The 19,475-nt window shown below is 37.3% G+C and overlaps 1 protein-coding gene and 1 pseudogene across 7 annotated transcripts in view; one reads left to right on the forward strand and one right to left on the reverse strand.

Annotated features, from left to right (window-relative positions):
- The window catches only part of Mecom (MDS1 and EVI1 complex locus), a gene marked incomplete at its 5' end in the record, with an annotated part of 282,239 nt that overhangs the window by 205,942 nt on the left and 56,822 nt on the right, over positions 1-19,475 (reverse strand).
- Positions 11,567-12,739, forward strand: LOC102017827 (annotated as a pseudogene).

Consider the following 19,475-nt stretch of genomic DNA (forward strand, 5'->3'; position numbering starts at 1 on the left):
AATGTCTTTTATTTTCTCTCTCATAATACAGAAAACAAGCACTAGCAGTGTTGATAGCCTATGGCTTTTCACTTAGAATCAACAATAATGTCATGTCCCATGATTTGACTTTTTCAGCACTATCCTCAAACAAAGCAGTGAAATGGAAGATGACATGAAATTTAAGAAGGCCAAGTAATGGTTTGCAGGTGTGAATGTTATTCATATTTTAAACTGAATCAAACTCTTCCCCATTACCCTAGGAAAATCAATGCACTATTAATTACCAAGAGGTAAGGTGCTTCTGATACTTAAAAATACACTAATTTGATGACAATTTTCATTCATGTTAATCAAATAGAGTCTGTTCATAGGATCTATGGTTTTAAAAGTAATAAAATAAATTTTATGAAATAATTTATCATTTATAGACCCATAATTCTATGGAATTTATAAATCCCAAAAATATGATTATTTTTATCTATTTTTTACAAGCATAAGCCAACATTATGGGAGCAACACGAGGGGAGCTTGGAACGGACATCTGTGTGCTTACTTAGTTACCCAGTGATGTTCAGAAAGTGTTGTTTATTCTGGGAGACATTAGACAATGGTTTCTTCCGGAACATGTGCCTGCGTGGACATCGAGGAAGGCTGTGGAAGGTTCTCAGTAGAATGCTGAGTCTGAAAAGTGTCCTACTACCCTGATCTTTTAAACACAATCAGGGCTAGGCAGGTACTAGGCACTCAGGCAATACCCGTTGAACTTGAATGTGTATATGTGGCTTCAGGACAGGTAAGAGAAAAGGAAGAAGTAAATTTCTTAACCAACTCTTGTTTGAAGTGTTACCACAATGCTAGATAACAGAACAGAGCCAGTGATCCAAGGAAGAGTCCCCACACACTGCCAGTGTTCATACGGACCGGGAGCAACCTGGTGGCCACATGTATTCTCCCCAGCTGCACCAACCAGAAGCAGCCCACGAGCTGTGACTCTATAACTCTATCATCCAATCTCTTCAGTTTTTTTCAAATAATCAGAGAACCAAATCCTGTTCCTAATCTCCTAATTCCAGTGAATTGGGAGTGTTTTGCTCTTCTCTCTCTGCTACTTTCCCTCACCGTCCCCAATCACCAGATGATTAGGTTTATTTTGGTTTGGTTTTTGTTTTTTTTTCTCTCTCCTTCTGGCTGTATTGGGTGAATGCCAAATAAACAGTTCCTTTTCAGGAAGAAAAGGATGAGCTTCTACACAATGAGATCAGACTATTCTGAGAGGGTCACAAGCACGCCTGTGACCTGCTGCAAGAAATGCAGTTACTTTCAGAAAATATAAATGCTAAGTCCAAACAACTACAAAGCAACAAAGTTGCTTTCATGCTCGCTAAATGGAAGCCATTCTATCACCCTTGATGCGTGAGAGATAGCTTCTGAAGGAATTTTCCAGTCCTCCTACCCACAATGAATCAACTGAATGAAATAATCAGTACAGTTTCGGGCTCTTCAAATACTTGTAATGGTTAATCCAGTTGTGATTTTGGGGCAGGCTTAATATTTTAAAATAATTTCTGGTAAGCTGTTTCCACATATTCCTATACTTCATGTTCAGTTTGTTATTTAATATAAAATAATAATTTTAGTATTGATTTTTTCTGTCTTTTGTTCACATAAGAATAGTTCAACCAAATCCACACATCTAAAAAAAAATTATGTACCTTCAGATCAAAATCTTCCAACCATGTTGACTTATTTAGAGCCAACTGACAAGTAATGCAATGTATAAAAATTCAAACTGAATATGAATGGTTTAGTGTGAATTAAGAGTGATGAAAGGCCTCATCCTTGTACTCTAGGTTATATTTATAAGTTTCTGGAGTACTCAGAACTCAAAGTATTTTCCCTATGCATATTATAAATATAAGTATTGCTAAGCTAAACAGAACATACAATGGAGGAGTCTGAAGTATGTAATATTATATAGAGTACTTCCCGTCAACCCAATCACTCTTCTAAATGCTCAGATGACCTTAAAAATGTTTTGCTATGCACTAAGTACAAAGTTATTAAGAACTCATTCGCTAGACAGCTGATTGTAAACATGGCTGTGCTATACATTTTTCCTTCCCCTAAATCTCTCAGTATTTTTGTCTATTTTCTGTTTAAATGGTAAATTAAGACTGAGTTTTTATAAATACACATCTCTCTTCACAGCTTACTTCTCTCCTAATTCTTGTACCAGTCCTTTGTATGTGCCAAAAACTGTGCTAAGATTCCTGGTTTATAGTCGATACTCAATAAACATATATTACAATGAAATCTAATGGAGGAGAACTTAAGACTTCTTTATTCTGTCACAGGTAAATTTATATTACTATGAAAGGAAAGACATCTCTAATCAGAATAAATGAGGCTAGATACAATAGATACTGATAGAACTCAATAAATATTAATAGAATTAGTGAAGGCTTTTTTGAAAATTAAACCCACTGAAAACTGCATTTTTATATGTTTATTTATTATAGCAGTTAAAGAGTACTGAGAAGGAGCTACTTAATTCACAATATAATCATCTTCAGTGCAGTTAATTAATTCCAGATTTTATTACAAGACTTGAGCCCCCTTAATGTTTTAATCTCATGATATAAAGAGGTGGAAACAGTAGGTGCACCAAGTCATCCTGAAAGCCAAGGGGAATTATAACCTGCATCTCAATCACAGCACAAGGACTAATAAATGATTACCTAATTGTGGGAGCTGGAAAAAAATACCACAGTGCAAGAAAGCACAAAGTCAGACCAGATATGTGAGTTTTACAGAGGAAGAAAAAGGAAAGAAAAACCATGGCGAGCAGCAGGCAGAGCCTGCCCGCCCTGTAACCAGGGCTTCCAAGATAATGGTAAACTTATGCAAGAAATAAACCTGTCTCACAATGGACACGTTGACTGTCAGCGCCAGGGCCCAGCCCACTGGAAATCAGAGTTGCTGAAATATATGATTAGTGTTGTGTTTCCTGCTCACTTTCATGCCACACCTTCTGGTGGAGGTCATCTTTCGAGTCATTAAATAATCTAAGACTGATATGTACACAGAAGAGTTTGTTCCTTATCTTTTCCATGTCACACCTGGTGCTTTCCATGGACTCTTTGTTCTTGTTATAACAAAGTTGTGTAAAGGGTTTTTTTCCCTGCCTGATGACTTACTTTAACCCAGCGTTTTAACCCTATAATACCCGTAGTTACAGAGGATGGCTTTCCACTTAGTAAGTGAACAAAGATATTACAGAGAAAGGTACAGTACTTTACTTTCTAAACATATTCTCCAGTTTGAAGATTTTCCTCTTATAAATATATTTAGTCAAGTCACTACCCTCTTTCAAGTAAATACATTAATTTAAGATTATTTAGTAACCCACTGCGGATCTCAATCTTTTCTGCCTCTAGGGCACAGACAGGTGTTTAAAATGAGGCATTATCAGTGTAATAGACCCATGTTTATCATCTGCCTTGCAAGTACAATTATTGGAGAGTATTTTACAATAAATGACATCAGCTGAATAGATTAATACTTGTGAAGAAAACATTAATTCAATTGATATCTTCAACATTGTTCATCTCAGTCTTGTGTGATAAATAAGACATTTGTCCCATTCCAAGGTTCAAAATAAAAACATGTAGATGACTTATTCAAAATAGAAAAATATAGAAGTGGTAAAATTCAGAGTAAAACTAGAGCTTCCTGAATTCTCATCCTTCTTGAAACACTCAGTTTTAGAGACACTGCAGCGTCTTTATTTTCCTCTTGCTGTTTTGGCTGTCTATTTGCATCTTCCTGAAGGATTTTTCCTTTCTTAGCCTTAGAATCTGTAGCAAAGCCTAGGGTTCCATTAATAGCCTTCTTCTTCTCCTCACTATCTAATGGGTCCCTTCCACCATCAAAGTTTTAAATATCATGTTTAAGTTGATAACTCTCAAACTCAAATCTCTAACCCTAAGTTACAGATTCATGTATCCAACTGTCCACTTGACAGAAATTCCTTGGGGTTTCATAGTGATTCCAAGTTTACCACTTATAGGACTAAATTTCTGATTTATCCTTACCTCAAATTGGTTTCCCTCTTGATATTCTAGATCATAGGGCATGGCCCTATCAGTCAGACAATTACATTGGTTGCTCCCCCTTCTGCCTCCTAACTCCAAAATTCATAAACATTCTTCCTCCTTCCTCCCAAATAAATTGCAAATATCCCTTCTCTAATTCACTGCCATTACTCTAGCCCTAGCTGTATCATCACTTTCCTAGAATATCCTGTAATCTCTCTCTTCTAATTTCATTCCTTCCAATTTAATATGTATGCTATAGCAAAGTGAATATTCCAAAAGAAAACTCATGTTAATATATACACTTACTTAAAGTTGTAAATGGTTTTCCATCATAATTTTTAAATTTAAAGTTTGATAATATGTCCAAATATTTCTAAATAAAGAATATAAAAGCATAATTCCATAGAAGTAGGAACAGCAGAAACCCTTCCTTCCATCCTTGTTTGCACACTACCCCTTATAGGCAGCAATGCTCCTGATTCCTGATGCTCAGGACAATGTGGCTTAGATCCAAACGCCTCACCCTGGTCACTGAGTGAGCTGAACCATATTCTGCGCATCTTCACTCTCAGCGCAGATCACAGCCCTCCCAATGCTCTGCCTCTCTTCAGGTTCATGAATTGCCAAGGTCTTTCCTGCCTCAGGTATTACCCACACCATTTACTCCAACTGCACCACTCTTCCCTGTCCTCCTGTATTATGCTCTCTCCTTAAATGTCACTTTATATTCTCCTCTACTGCTTATTTAGCAAATTGATCAAAATGTGGACTCATATGTCAATTTGTTCTCTGACCAGCTGTCTCATTAGATGACTGACTTCAGCACAGCACTCGCTGTACCTATTATTTTTTTTAAATTCTACAGCTTGTATGCCTCATCTCTTAGTAGAGGTTTTCCATACTTGAATTTAATAAATATTAAATAAAATGAATTAATACTTTCTGTGTAAGCATTGGAACCATAAACATTTTATGAATATTTTTAGATACATATATAGTGAAACACGTTATAAAAATTAAGAAGAATTAAAAGAAAATCTCTCTATCCAAAAAAGTGAAGAGGTAAGGTTCTTTAAAAAGTAATTTTAAAAATAAAAGTAATTCTAAATGTTAAAGAAAGTCATGGTTTTGTACACAAAGACTGCTATAGGCATAACAAATTTTCGATCTACTCTTCAAAAATAAAAGGCAAATAAGAATTACATTTTCCCATGACATCTTACAATAATATATTTATAAAACTAAAACTACTGAATATAACTTCATGCATTATAACTAAATTCCTTTCTCATTTATTGCTTAAATTTTTCTCTTACTTATTGTCATTGTAGTTTTAGTTTTACTTTTTTACTACTTTTTCTCTTACTTATTGTCATTGTAGTTTTAGTTTTATAAATATATTATTGTCATCATATGTTACTTTCTAAATCTAAATAAAAGCATTTAAATAAAAAAATTTAGTCGGGCATGGTGGCGCATGCCTGTAATCCCAGCACTCATAAGGCTGAAGCAGGAAGATAGTTGCAGGTTCGAGGCCACCCTGGGCTACAAAGTGAGCTCAAGGCCAGCCTGAACTGAACAGAGACTCTGTCCCCAAAACACACACACACACACACACACACACACACACACACACACGCACAAGAAAAAACAGGGAAAAACACTTTTAGTGTGAGTAAAATGTTTATTTCTTCTTTCCTTTAAAAAAAAGGTGTCTCTGCCTTTCTCTGAGAGAACTTTTACGACTAACTTTGAATTCTCCCTCATGAAAGACACATCTTCCTTCTCATCCTGAGTGTGCCTGTTCACCGAAGGATACTTCCAGACATTTCCCTTTCAGAACTGAAAAGGAAGTATTAATCAAACAAAAAAATGGGAAATTATGACATTCCACCATGAAGGTTTAACTCAAGTGGCCAAGTTTTAGCTGATCACAGGGTACAGGTGACAATCCATCAAATAACTCATCATAACACACATTAAAATGTCTGGCTTAATCAGGACAGGGGCCAAAAATAATATCTTTTGCTGACACTCAGTGAAGATTACCAAAGGAATTCCCCTGAAACTCTTCTCGGTAAACACACAAAATCAAAAATGAGTGACACAGAGAAGAATTCTCAAGTGGGAATGGGATTGAGAGATGAGGGGAAGGGAGCGGGGAGTGGAGGGAAAGGGGAGAAAATAGGAATTAAAATGCGTTCTGCACCTGCACGAGCTCCACACAAGAAACATGAACACTGTGTGCTGTATACACACAGTAATAAAGGAAGAGTTCTGCTTTAACAGTGGCCCTAAACAAGACAGCAATACCTTTGAGGGAAAGCTAAATGGCTTCTATGCTATATACAAGTTTAAATTATAAAAAATGTGAAAGAAACCTCAAAAATCAGTAGAAAAGAATATATGCACATTCATTTTAAAAGAAAAGTTTGTGAGTGTTCAGTGAAATCTTCAAGCATAATAACTAATACTCACGATGAGATGCAAACTACTGATATCATCAGGTGCTCATTTCTCTTGTAACCTTGCGCTTCAATAATTAACTTCATCTAGAAATCAATGATGGTTACACACACCGGGGAACAGAAAGCTGTGGGGGTCACAGACTGAAAAAGAAATGCATGTCCTCTGTATTAGGCTTCCTGCGGCTTTTCTTCACTAAAAATGGAACTGGCCTTATTCCCATATCTGTCTCCAGCCTCTTCCTAGTTTCTACAACAATCTGTTTACAACAGTTTGGGCAATTCTCATGCAACGTCACACAGTAGGGAAAGCAAGGACGTGGGAGTCAAGAATCTTGAGTCTCACTGAGCTACCACTGAGGCCAGCTCGCTTACCTATCTTGAGCCTCAGCTTCCTCACCTCCGCAGATGGTGTGAGGCTGACGATGTCTGTAGCCCACGTCATACTGCGTTGTTCTATGACAAACTTAGAAGAAGCCGTTATGATTACCACAAGGTAAAGCCGAACATCCGAGAACACTTGACACCCGGTCAGGAGAAGAGGACATTCCAGACGTGGGAATGAAGTTTCACACAGGGAAAGCCCTTCTTATATTTCTTGAAAAATATTAATGACTCTATTATTCTGTAACTCTATGAAACTCCTAAAAATAACTGAAGCAATGGAACTACTCAAAGTAGCCAAAGTACTACTTTTCTCAAGATTCACTTGAGCAATTTTGTAATAATTTCACAATAATAGTGTCTCAAAAAATTAAAAACATTTGTGTATCTCTTTTAAAAATATATAATTCTTTTTCACAACTCACATATTAACACACTTTTGATGTTTAGGCCATAAACATTGACTAACCCTCTACTGTGTTGAGCTATGTGCTAGACTTGAGGCTATACCAGGTAAAAAATACATGATGTTTTTAACAAAAAATGCTTAAAAAATGCATAGTCCCTGCATTCAAGTCACTTACCCTAGGTTGATCACACAAAATCACTGATACTGAACTCTTTATGATTCACAAATCAACAATTTCAACCTAATAGTTTTTACAGCAAATTGTGTCATCAATAAGTTAATCCTTCAAATTATCATAGGTATTTTGGAAAGTCTTACTAATTCTAGAAATTCACTATGATCCCTTTAGTGATTTCCTAGAGAATTGCCTAGTAAGCACTTTTGTTGTTTACTTCAGGTGTGTGTGTGTGTGTGTGTGTGTTGCTGTCATTGTTTGGTAACCTTCACTAATAATTAGTCACTCTTGTACACCTGTTTCAAGGACTTTTCAATAAACAGTTAATAACTGATTGATGTACAGTCTCTTCACCATTAGTTACTTAAGACATGTATACACTGCACACACACAACACACACACACACAAGGTGACCTGTCCCCTTTAATCTTATGACTCTTTCTTTTCCTTCTAACTGACATACTGTTTCTCATAGCTTGTTTCTCTAAAACAATTTTAGACTGGCTCAGAATAGGATCAGAGCCTATATCTCTATATCTGAACCACAGCCTCTATCTCAGTGCCTTTGCATACAGTAGACATAACAAAATTACCAGCTGAATGATAAATTACAAAAGGAGACATGTATGGGAAGGTACAATAATATCCAAACACAAAGCCACGGAAAAAATAGACATCACGTTTCTGCCAGTAATATTACTGTCTCTCACATGCTGTGACAGTGGCAGTTATACTATGTTCTAAGGTTATTCCTCACAATGGTGCTAAAAAAGGGGAAAAAAGGATCACAGTGTATGAGTTCTCAGGCATATCTAGCACATCAGAGAGCTTTGTGCATTGGATAGTAAGTTCATTTAATTATGTCAGTACAAGTAAGTTTCCAGCTTTGCCTGAGGAAAGGAAAATATTTGTCAAGGAAATGAATAGTAAGGTTTATATTGTGATACAACAAGAAAAAGCTTAGAGAGTTTTTACAAAGATCATGGGCTGTTGAAAATAGCCAACCATGGTAAGACATTCTTTAAATGGGGCTTTTTCTCAAAATAAACAAATAGCTGAAAACGCACCAATTTTGAATACCTGTCTTTAAATTTGAATACTGTACCTATCTAAGCAAAATCAAAAACACTTCCCCAGATTAGCTTGTAGTACATATATCAATCACTTCACAGTGCAAGAGATGTCAAACTCCACCAGAAGCAACACCATGCTCTCTTGTACAGTACAAGCATACTTCTTCTTTTGACACAGTTTACATAATACAGGAAATGGCTTCATCTGGTTACTGGTTTTTTTTATCAAGTCAAAAGCCTGTAAGAAAAAAGTGTTTCTTTCATATTTTACTTTTTTTATACTTTTGTTTTCCACAAATTATATTTTCCTCTATTGAAAATGGGAACTGGATGACTTAGAGAAAAATACCTTGCAAGAAATACTTTACTAAAAGGCAAGCTCATGACCTTTTTCGTGAGTTCTGCAGTTCTGAAGAAAAAAAGTATTTGTGATCCAGGAAAAGTTGATTACATGGCTTAGGATAAAATGTTCATTTTGAGAAATTAACTCAGAGACCTTGAGGTAGAAACTCCTATATCTAGTGTTTGAGAAACAAGGTGGCCACTGTGGCTGATTAGACAGAGGAGTAGGTGGTAAAAGGAGGTCAGAGGGGAGGTAGGACCACACGGCATGGGGCCTGGTGGCATGGCAGGGACTTTGAATTTTGCTCTGAGTGAATTAGGAAGCCATTGGCAAGTTTTGAACTGACTTATGTTTTTAATCAGTCACCTTGGCTTGCTGCAATGTGGAGGACAGATTGTTGCACAACAAAGGGGAAGCCAGGTGATCATCCCAGGGACTGGTGATTTGGAGCATGGGAGCAGAGGTATTGAGAAGCAGATGAATTTTGAATGCACTTGGAGAAAATGAGCTGATGTGATTTAATGATTAGTTAGATATAGATATGAGAGAATGAGAAGAAGCAAGGATGATTCCATGTTTTTTGCGCCTAAGCAAATGACAGAATAAGGAAGACTACAGGAGGAGCAGCTTTTGGGAGAGATAAAAGCAAGTTAGCTACTAACGGTTAAATACCAACTGATCATGGATATGGCGTTGTCAGCTGGAAGTTAGGTCTCCAAGGCTGACATTGAAAGGAAAGATCTGGAGCGAAGATATAAATGTGGGAGAAATAAGTTGTAGGGCTGCTATATGAAGCTGTGACACTGAAAAAGAACCCCTTCCCTAAAGAATGAATATGGACAGAGATGAGAAGATATCAGAAGACTAAGCCTTTGTCCTCCAATACTTACAGGAGGAAAGCAGGCAAGAAAGCAGCACAAGAGATTTGAAAGGAACCAACCAAACCAGAGAAGCAGGACTACATAATTTACAGGAAAGCAAGAAACTAGGGTTTTGCTTTAAAAAAGATAAAATCATTAACTGAATCAAATTATAAAAGTAAGTTGAGCAAAATGCTGCCTGAGAATTGACCACTGCATTGGCAATATGGTGGTCACTGGTGGCCTTAGCAAAGAGGATGTTTTTGGTTATGTGAGATGACAATGTAAAAGAAACTGAAAGTGTAGATTACAATGTTTTCTCTAAAGAGGAGAATAGAAGTAATGCAATAACTGGAAGGGTAAGTCAGGTAAGGGAGGTTTGCTTTTAAAGATAAAAAATAGTACAATATGAATATATATTGACAGGAATAAATGGGCAAGAAAATCTAGTAACCTTGCAGAGAAAGGGGAGAATTGCTGGGATGCCTCTATAGGTAGGTGAGAAAGAAGGAGATCCAGGGTTCATGGGAAGGAATTTATCTTAGACTGGAACGGGGACACCAGATCAGAGTAACAGGTATGAAGACAGAACGAGAGGGAACCAGTGCGAGAGGCTCAGCTGATTTGGGGATGTGACAGGTCTCGTATTTTTCTAGCTTCTCAGTGAGATAACAGATATAATTACTTGATTACACAGATATAAAAGAAAAAAGGAGATGTGCAGAGAAACAGAAGAAGTATAAAATCATTTTTCAGGTAAGCTGCAGAAACAGAGTATTTGGAGAATTTAATACAAGCACAGCGTGGGACCGGTCGCACGCTAGAAGTTGGAGAGTTAGGGCGCAACCAAAAGAATGTCCGTAGAGGCCCACCTCCGACTCGCTGGCTGGACTTCTGAAGCAGGAGACTCAGTCAGGAGAGTCCCTGACCAAGAAATAATACATATGCTAATTTGCTTCATTAGTTCATTGAAAAGAAAGTTCAGGGTTATTACTTACAGTTTTCATAAGAATCTTTTTGATCTATGTCTTGTACTCTGAGTAACTACTTTGAAAATAATAATGTATACACATTTATATTAATATTATTTTTCTCATTATTTTGTTATGTAATTTTGTTTTATTTTTTTCATTAAAGAGAAATAAAATACACTTTTATTAAGATAATCCCCTTTAGGATCTATCTAAGCTAACATAATTTAAAATATAAGGTTTTTTATAACCCAGTCCCATTTTATTTCCTATGGCTTTTATGCTATGATCCATCACACATCACATTTCCTAGAGTATCCAGAGTCTCCTTCTTCCTTGTCTTTTTCATCAGACCAGCCACCTCAGTTACTTGTCTTCTCTTACTAGTTGTTCCACAGTTACTTTACTGATGACTTCCTAAAGTAAGTCAAATGAAAACTGACCATTTTACACAGTAGCCGTCTTCTCTACACGTTGCTAAATAGTTCCGGGGGACACTTAGCATTTCCTCATAGATAAATAAATGAACTCTCACACTTCATCATCCATGATCATGTTCCTCTAGAAAGAAAAGAGTTAAGAGAAAAGTGGATATGCATAGCATGCATACTGCACAGCTTATGCCCTCGGTTCATGTTCTGCTCCACTGTAACACCATCACTGTAACAAATTAATTAAAATTGTGATTTGTGGAACTTTCCACAAGGTCTGAGAGGTGCAGGGGTGGTGGCTTCCTGACTTGTGCAAGACTGTGCACTCCTTCCTGCTTCCCCTGCTCCAGCCCTCCTGTTAGCTGCCTGTAGAAAATGGTGAAAGAAACCACTTCCTACAATGTTTTGGGGGTCAAACCCAATGTCACCTAAGAACTGAAAAAGGCTTATAGGAAACTGGTTTTGAAGTACCACCTTGATAAGAATCCAAATGGAGGAGAAAAGTTTAAGCAGATTTCTCAAGCTTATGCAGTTCTCTCAGATGCCAAGAGAAGGAAATCATATGATGGAGGAGAACAGGCAGTTAAGAAGGGTGGAGCAGGTGGTGGTTTGGGCTTCCCGTGGATATCTTTGATATGTTTTTTGGAGGAGGAGGAAGGATGCAGAGAAAAAGGAGAGGTAAAAATGTGGTGCATCAGCTCTTGGTTACCTTAGAAGATTTATATAACGGTGCCACGAGGACGCTGGCTCTGCAAAAGAATGCGACTTGTTACAAATGTGAAGGCAAGGTGGTGAGAAAGGAGCTGTGGAGTGCTGTTCCAACTGCTGAGGAACTGGAGCACAGGTACGGATTCATCAGATAGGACCTGGAGTGGTTCAGCAAATCCAGTCTGTGTGCATGGAGTGCCAGGGCCATGGGGAACGCACCAGCCCTAAAGACAGGTGTAAAAGCTGCAACGGGAGGAAAATAGAAGAAGATTCTAAAAGGTCATATTGACAAAGGCATGAAAGATGGCCAGAAGATAACATTCCATGGTAAATGAGACCAAGAACCAGGACTGGAGCCAGGAGGTATTATCACTGTGTTAGATCAGAAGGACCGTGCTGTTTTTACTCAAGAAGACCTGTTCAAATGTATGGATATACAGCTGGTTGAAGCACTGTGTGGCTTCCAGAAGCCAATATCCACTCTTGACAACTGACCCATAGTCATCACCTCTCATCCAGGTCAGACTGTCAAGCACGGAGACATCAAGTGTGTGCTAAATGAAGCCGTGCCAATTTATCATAGACCACATGAAAAGGGTCATCTAATCATCATAGAATTTAAGGTCAACTTTCCTGAAAATGGCTTTCTCTCGCCTATAAACTCTCTTTGCTGGAAAAACTCCTAACGAGGAGGAAGGAAATAGAAGAGACTGATGAGATGGATCAGGTAGAACTTGTTCAAATCAGGAAAGACAGCGCCATTACAATGGAGAGGCCTGTGAGGATGAGGACCATCATCCCAGAGGTGCTCAGTGTCAGGCCTCCGGACGGGGCCAGTGAGCAACACTCACTGCTGGCACCGAGTGTGCAGGAGTGAATGTGTGAAGGACTACAGTCATCATGTGCTCACTATCCGCTATTGTTTCCATTTCAACATTCAACCATAGAATTTTAAAAGTTAAATGAAGAATAAATGCAAATACAAAAAATTATGGTTTGAAAAATTAAAATAGACATTTTCCAATTAACTTTTATATTGATTTTTATTATCTTGTCACAACTATCTTTTAGAAGGAGAAGAAGAAATGGGAACAAAAAGAGGACAAAGACAGATGTACAAAAAGAAAATAGGTAAAATGAAGAAAAGGAAAAAGAATGGTATGAAAACAAAATAGACGTGCAGAGAATGAGAAAAAGGCAATGGGGAGAAAGCAGTAAAGTGAGCACTAGCATTAGTGACAAGAATTGATAACAAGCAATGGGCAGAGAGAAGATCACAGCAAACGGATGTTACTTTTCAGACAACAGTTAAATGGGTAACAAAGCACTGATGTAGTTTGGAAAATCTAGGAGAAAGTTGGAATGTTCTGGATTATTTGTAGGTATGCCTTATCCCTCTAAAAGTTTATGATCATGAACTATTCCCGTATGAACTGTAACAACAGGCCACATTTAAGCACTTAGCTATGTGAAAAACGCTATGTAAAGCCCTCTACAGTTTTCTTAGCTTTGGTTTTTCATGATAACTAGTAATATCCTTCTTTTTACAAAAAAGAAAAACACAGAATAGTGGAAATGCTGATCCACAAACGCAGTACTCTTTTCCACCATGGCTCACGCTCTCCCTGCCCATGCTGCGTTTGTAGTCAGGATGTGCAGAGCAAGGTGGACTGAGTTAGTCGACAGGGTCTCCATCCATGTATCATTTTTCTCAGGCCAGCTCCAGAGGAGACAGCGGAAGCACCAGGATCATCCCTGTACTGCTTGACCCAGGGACATGAATGTGAGGCAGATGGGATAAGACACTCATCTATGTCTCACACTATCCTATTTAGCTCTTCTGACACTCCATTTGGATATATCTGTTTATTCTTTTTAAAAATGCATTTGTGTTCATGAGTTGAGAATCAAAGAAGACAGAAACATTTCTAGAAATGTTTTGCCTCTTTCTTTAGGAGGAAGGAGGATGGGAAAGAGAAGAATTCAACCATCTTACTAATAACTGAAAAAAAAGTTAACAAAAACCCAAAAGGCCTCTGTGTCTTTGATGTTAACTCTTTGCACAACATTTTCTGGATAGGTACATATCACAAATAATAAATGCACGGCCATATTCTACTACATTTCCCTCCAGCAGCAATAACAATCATTGCTATTTAATCTCAACACATTATCAACTAAGCTTGACTAGAGACACAATCTTTCACAGTGCAATACTCCAGGTAGCCATTAGTAAAAGATGAGAATGAGCATAGGAGTCGGAATCAATTTGTAATCCCTGATATAGACATATGTCATCATTAGCTGCTAAAAAAGACATGTCCCATGACTTAAAAAAATTACCTAACACGGGCAAAGTGAAGCACGAACCCAAATATTTAATACTTTAGTCACTTTGCTCTTTTGTCAATAATTACTTCCCCAACACATTCATTAAGAGTTTATTCTATGTTAATTAAAGTTTTAGGAACTAAGTAAGAAATGTTATGTTTAACGTGAGAGATGCTAATGCTTTTATAATTCACAGTAATTTTAATGCCAGGCCAGAAAATAGAATACGATTTGACAGAGTCTGGGCTAAAAGCCATGGATGGCATCCACTGTTTAGAAGTATTGTATAATTTACAAACTTCTGTTCTTTCAACAACTACTCAGAGAGTGAAGTTTTTAAGTAAATATTCCACTCAAACAACACAGAACAACTAAACTACCCCTCACATATTGCAAAAAGGTGGTGGCCCTAGAGAGGAAGAAAATATCTACAAACTGCCTTCCCAAAGTACCCAAGTACCAGACAGTCTCCCTATAAGACAAAAAGCTTTAAAATTTCTTAGACTGCTTCATTGAACCAAAAATCTTGTGACTTTATAAGCGAGACGTGTTTGAGTTTGAAGCAGTCACATAAGCAAAGTTTGATGAACTTCATGTCTGACTCTGTAAAGTGAGGCATTGTGTACAAATGTCACACAGATAAGAGGTCTTATGTGCGTTCACATATCAAACAATCCCCACTTAAGACAGATATAATTTTAGTGAAGTCTGAATTAACACATGTCTCATTAGTTGTTAAAAAGCCTGTCCTCCATGCTTCATTTACATCTGTGTCCCTTAGAACACTGATGATATTGGAAATCATACTTAGAACATTAAATTCAAAAAAGCAGAGACAAAAGTAGATCTAACTTTTTATTAGTGGCAGTAACCTTTTAAGGGATTGTTAAACAGATCTCTTCCCTTACTGACATCCTCAGAGTAAGCCCTGGGGTGAGGGTTTCATTGGAACTTAGTTTTGTTGGAAGAGATGTACTTATGTTATTAAAACTGCTTGCCAGTCCTTATATTGAAATTAAAGCACTAAAATGGTAAGTCAAAATACTTATCTTTTAAAAATGGATACTATCCTGGATCGCGTGTGGGTCCCTTTAAATTTAGGATTATTTTCTCTAGTTCTGTGGAGAATGCAGTTAGTATTTTGACTGAGAGTTCATTAACTCTGCATATCAATTTTGAAGTTATATTGGTTCCATCTGAACTATATTGGTTCTGCCTAAGCAGGAACAAGGGATTTCTTTCCATTTTCTGATGTCCTCTTCTACCTCATTTTTCACAATACTTTAGAGGCAAAGCAGTCCTGTGTATCAAAAGCAAAGCAGGAGGTATCACAGTCCTATATTTCAAGTTACATTACAACGCTGCAGTGCTAAAAACCTCATGATACTGGCACAAAAACAAATATGTGGGTTCGTGCAACGTAATAAAGGATGCAGAAACAACTTAGGCAATTCAGCTGTTTGATCTTTGACAAATTAGCCAAAAACATATATCAGAGGAAAGAACCTCTTTAATAAACGGTTCTGGGAAAACTTGTAGACAGATGCAGAATATTGGATCTAGACCCATATCTCTCATCAGGTACTAAACTAAAATCAAACTGGATCAAAGATCTAAATGTGAAGACAGAAACACTTCACAGCCTGGAAGACAAAATAGGTAAAACTATTAGCCATAGGTGTCAGCATGGGACTTTCTGAACAAAATTCCAGTGGCATAAGAATCAGTACCAAGGGGGGCTGGGGATTTAGCTCAGCGGCAAAAAGCGCCTGCCTGGCAAGCGCAAGGTCGTGAGTTCGGTTCCTGGTACCAGAGAAAAACCAAACAAACAAAAAAACAAACAAAGAATCAGTACCAAGAACCAACAAATGGGATCATGTCAAACTGAAATGCTTCTGCATCACAAAGGGAGCAACCAACACAGTGGAGAGGCAACCTACAGAATGAAAAGCATTTTTGCCAGCTATTCCTCAGAGAGAGAACTAATATCTAGAATATATAAAAACTCAAACAAATTAGACAATCTAAAATAAAAGAATAAAAAATGGACAAATGAAACGAATAGACACTTCTCAGACAAAGAAGTACGAATGGTCAATAAACATGAAAAAAATATTCAATATCTCTGACCATCACAGAAACGCAAAGTAAACCAATACTGAAATTCCATCTTACTTCAGACAGAGTGGCTATCATCAAGAAATCAAACATAAACTAATTCTACCAAGACTACATGGAAAAAGGAATCTTTCTATATTGCTGGTAGAAATGTAAACTAGTGCAACCACTGTAGAAGTCAGTATGGAGAGTTATCAGAAAATGAAAGCTAAAATTCTATTCCACATAGGTATTCCCTTTTAGATATCTTCCCAAAAGAATTAAAGGTATATCACAAAGGTAAATGCAAACCATGTTTATAGCAGCATAATTTGTACCAGCTAAGTCTTGGAAGCAGTCTGTGTATATCCATCGATAGATAAATGGATAAAGGAAATGTGGAATTTATACACAATGAGGTACTGCTTTGCCATAAAGAAGGACACACTTGAGTCATGCGTAGAAAAATGGATGCACCTTGAGACCATAACGTTTTCTAAATTTTTATTTATATTTTCGGAGGAAATGACATTCACATTCCTTGAATGGAGCTGGTGCATGTACAGAACACATTCTAATTCCTTTTTCTTCCTCGTCCTCCTCATTCCCTCCATCTCTTGGTCACTTCTCAGTCTGAGAAAGATCTACCTCCATATTTTTTATTATTTATCTTTTATTTTGCTCCTAAATAAACTGAACATGAAGCTTAAATTCTGCATAGTTTATCTTATATGAGAATCCCAAAACATAAATAAAGTGTAGATAATAGGAAGTAGGCATATAGATATTTCTTAAATGGGAAAAGCATCAAGAGATGAGGGAGGCGAAGAAGGAAAGAAAAGATAATTAAAAAAGAATTGAGCTATGTAATGTACATGTACCAACTCCTCACAAGGAATATAACTATTAGGCAGAGTAAACATGTATTAATAGAAAATAAAATCTGGGAGAAAAATGGATACAAAAAAATTTCAAAATTTAAAGTTCTCACAAAGGTTAGACAGCATTAAAAATGGTGGTGGGTTTTTTTTTCCTCTTCACACAATAATGACTATATGACACTCAAATGAAGGTTAATATCCTAGGGGGCTGGAATCCTTTTTGTCAACTGGTGGTCTGTGGGTTGAGACTCCACTGAAAAGTTTCACTTAAAAAGGCTATGAAAACATCAGCCACTGATCCAGAAGTTCTCAACAGCTCAGAGATGCAAGGTCATTCATAATTGTCTCCATCCTTCTTTCCTCTCTCTAGAGTATAATTATTTCAAGAAACAAAATCCTGGCTTATTTTAGTGAAATCCAGAAACTCTCCACTTACAGAACAACAGTTACATTTCCTTATCCCTGACTTAAGTATGCCTAGCCGTCTCCACTCAGGCATATTCTGCAGGACAGTATCTACCCCTTAGTGGGTACAATTTTCAGAATCTGCATATTTTTAAAATATCAGCTCAGTCTTAGAACCTACAATGAACTAGTCATATGGAAAACAGGTGTTAGCACTTGGGTTGAGGAGATAGATATGTGTAGTTGAAAAATAACAGAATCTATTTTGAAAATTAGAATCACTACTCCATTTTTTACTAGTCAGGAAAAAGTAGGAAAAAGGTATTCACTGTATATTTCTTGCCCATTGTGTAAAGGAGGAAAATGGTACCTACCTCAGAGAGTAACATGTGTGACATGACTATGGGCACATGTGTGACAAAACCGCAAAACTTTAACAGTCTTGGCTAAAAAAAAGATGAGAGTCAGGAACTATTTCAAATGTTTAACGTCTTACTGGGGCTGGACAAGGAATTTGTAAATCACCTTTCTGTGTCCAAAGACTTTAGCAAGCAGGTGACTACATGCCCTTGGCCAGGGTAAACTGAAAAGAAGTGGTGGAGATGAGACACTGTCTGAAGAAATAATGGTAAGAGAAAAAATAAAGAAAATAAATCTAGACTCTACATTTCAGAACTGCAGAGGTGAGAAAAATATGGTTTTGGAATAGGGTATCTGTTGGATATCTTTAGGATGGAAGAGTTTGAACAAGGATTGCACAACTCAAGGTCAAATATAAATGGGAGGATCGTATAATTTCTCATCCAAGTCAGACAGACTGGAAAGTGAACGCAGATAATAATAATTATGCTGGTATGGTACAAGTAAACTAGGGCTTTCTCAGTTCAACCAGAAAGTCTGGTGACCTTAAGAATGAGAGGAGATGTTGATGGTAAACGTACGGAAGGAGGAGGAATGAGTCAAGACCCCTGAGCATGCAGGAGCGGGAGCTAAGGCACAGTGGGTGAGGGAAGACAGTGATTAAAGGGTTAGCCCTTCCCGAAGTACCCGATACAAACCTATAGTCAACTGCCCCTTGTTCTCAAAAAGCATAGTGCGGTGCCCTGATTATCACTGTGTAAGAGGAAGGGAATGGGGTTGTCCACCAGCAGAAGAAACTGTGACATTTACTTTTTTTTTTTTTTTTTTTTTGGTCTTTTTTTTGGTCGGGTCTCACTATGCAGTTCAGACTGGACTTGAGCTCCCTTTGTGGCCCAGGCTGGTCTCGAACTTGCAACGATCCTCCTACCTCAGCCTCTTGAGTGCTGGGATTACAGGCATGCACCAACACGCCCAACCTGTGACATTTATTTTTGAAAAAACAAATCTTAGAATTCTATGAAGGGGTGTAAGTTTGAAAAGCATACCATAATTCAGTATGTTTTTTTCTTTTTTATTGGGCACACATTTATTATAAAATTTTGAACAACATGGAAGGGTTTGTTTAGTTTTTTCCCTCCCTTGATTATCACAAGACAAAACTAAAAAGGGGTTGAGAAATTCTGACCAAATGGTAGAGAAGTAGCTGACCTTTTGTGAACATATATTACTTCCTAAGTTCTGTGCAAGCTCATATTTATGCATTTAAATATTATTGCTAATTTTATAAACAACCAAGAAGTAACTGAGCCTGTCAAATCTGAGAATCAGAAGGCTAAATAACTTACCAGAACAGAACTGTACCACATTTAGAAGGTCATCATGACAGGAAGTGACAGTGGCTCTGAGCTTCCAGGTTGTGCTGCTGGTCAGCACAAGACACCAACGTAGAATGGCAGTTGTTCTACCAACATTTATACTTGAGGCACCATTATGCTTGAGGT

Source organism: Chinchilla lanigera, unplaced genomic scaffold (genome assembly GCF_000276665.1).
Source record: "Chinchilla lanigera isolate Chin_1 unplaced genomic scaffold, ChiLan1.0 scaffold00047, whole genome shotgun sequence".
NCBI lineage: Eukaryota > Metazoa > Chordata > Mammalia > Rodentia > Chinchillidae > Chinchilla > Chinchilla lanigera.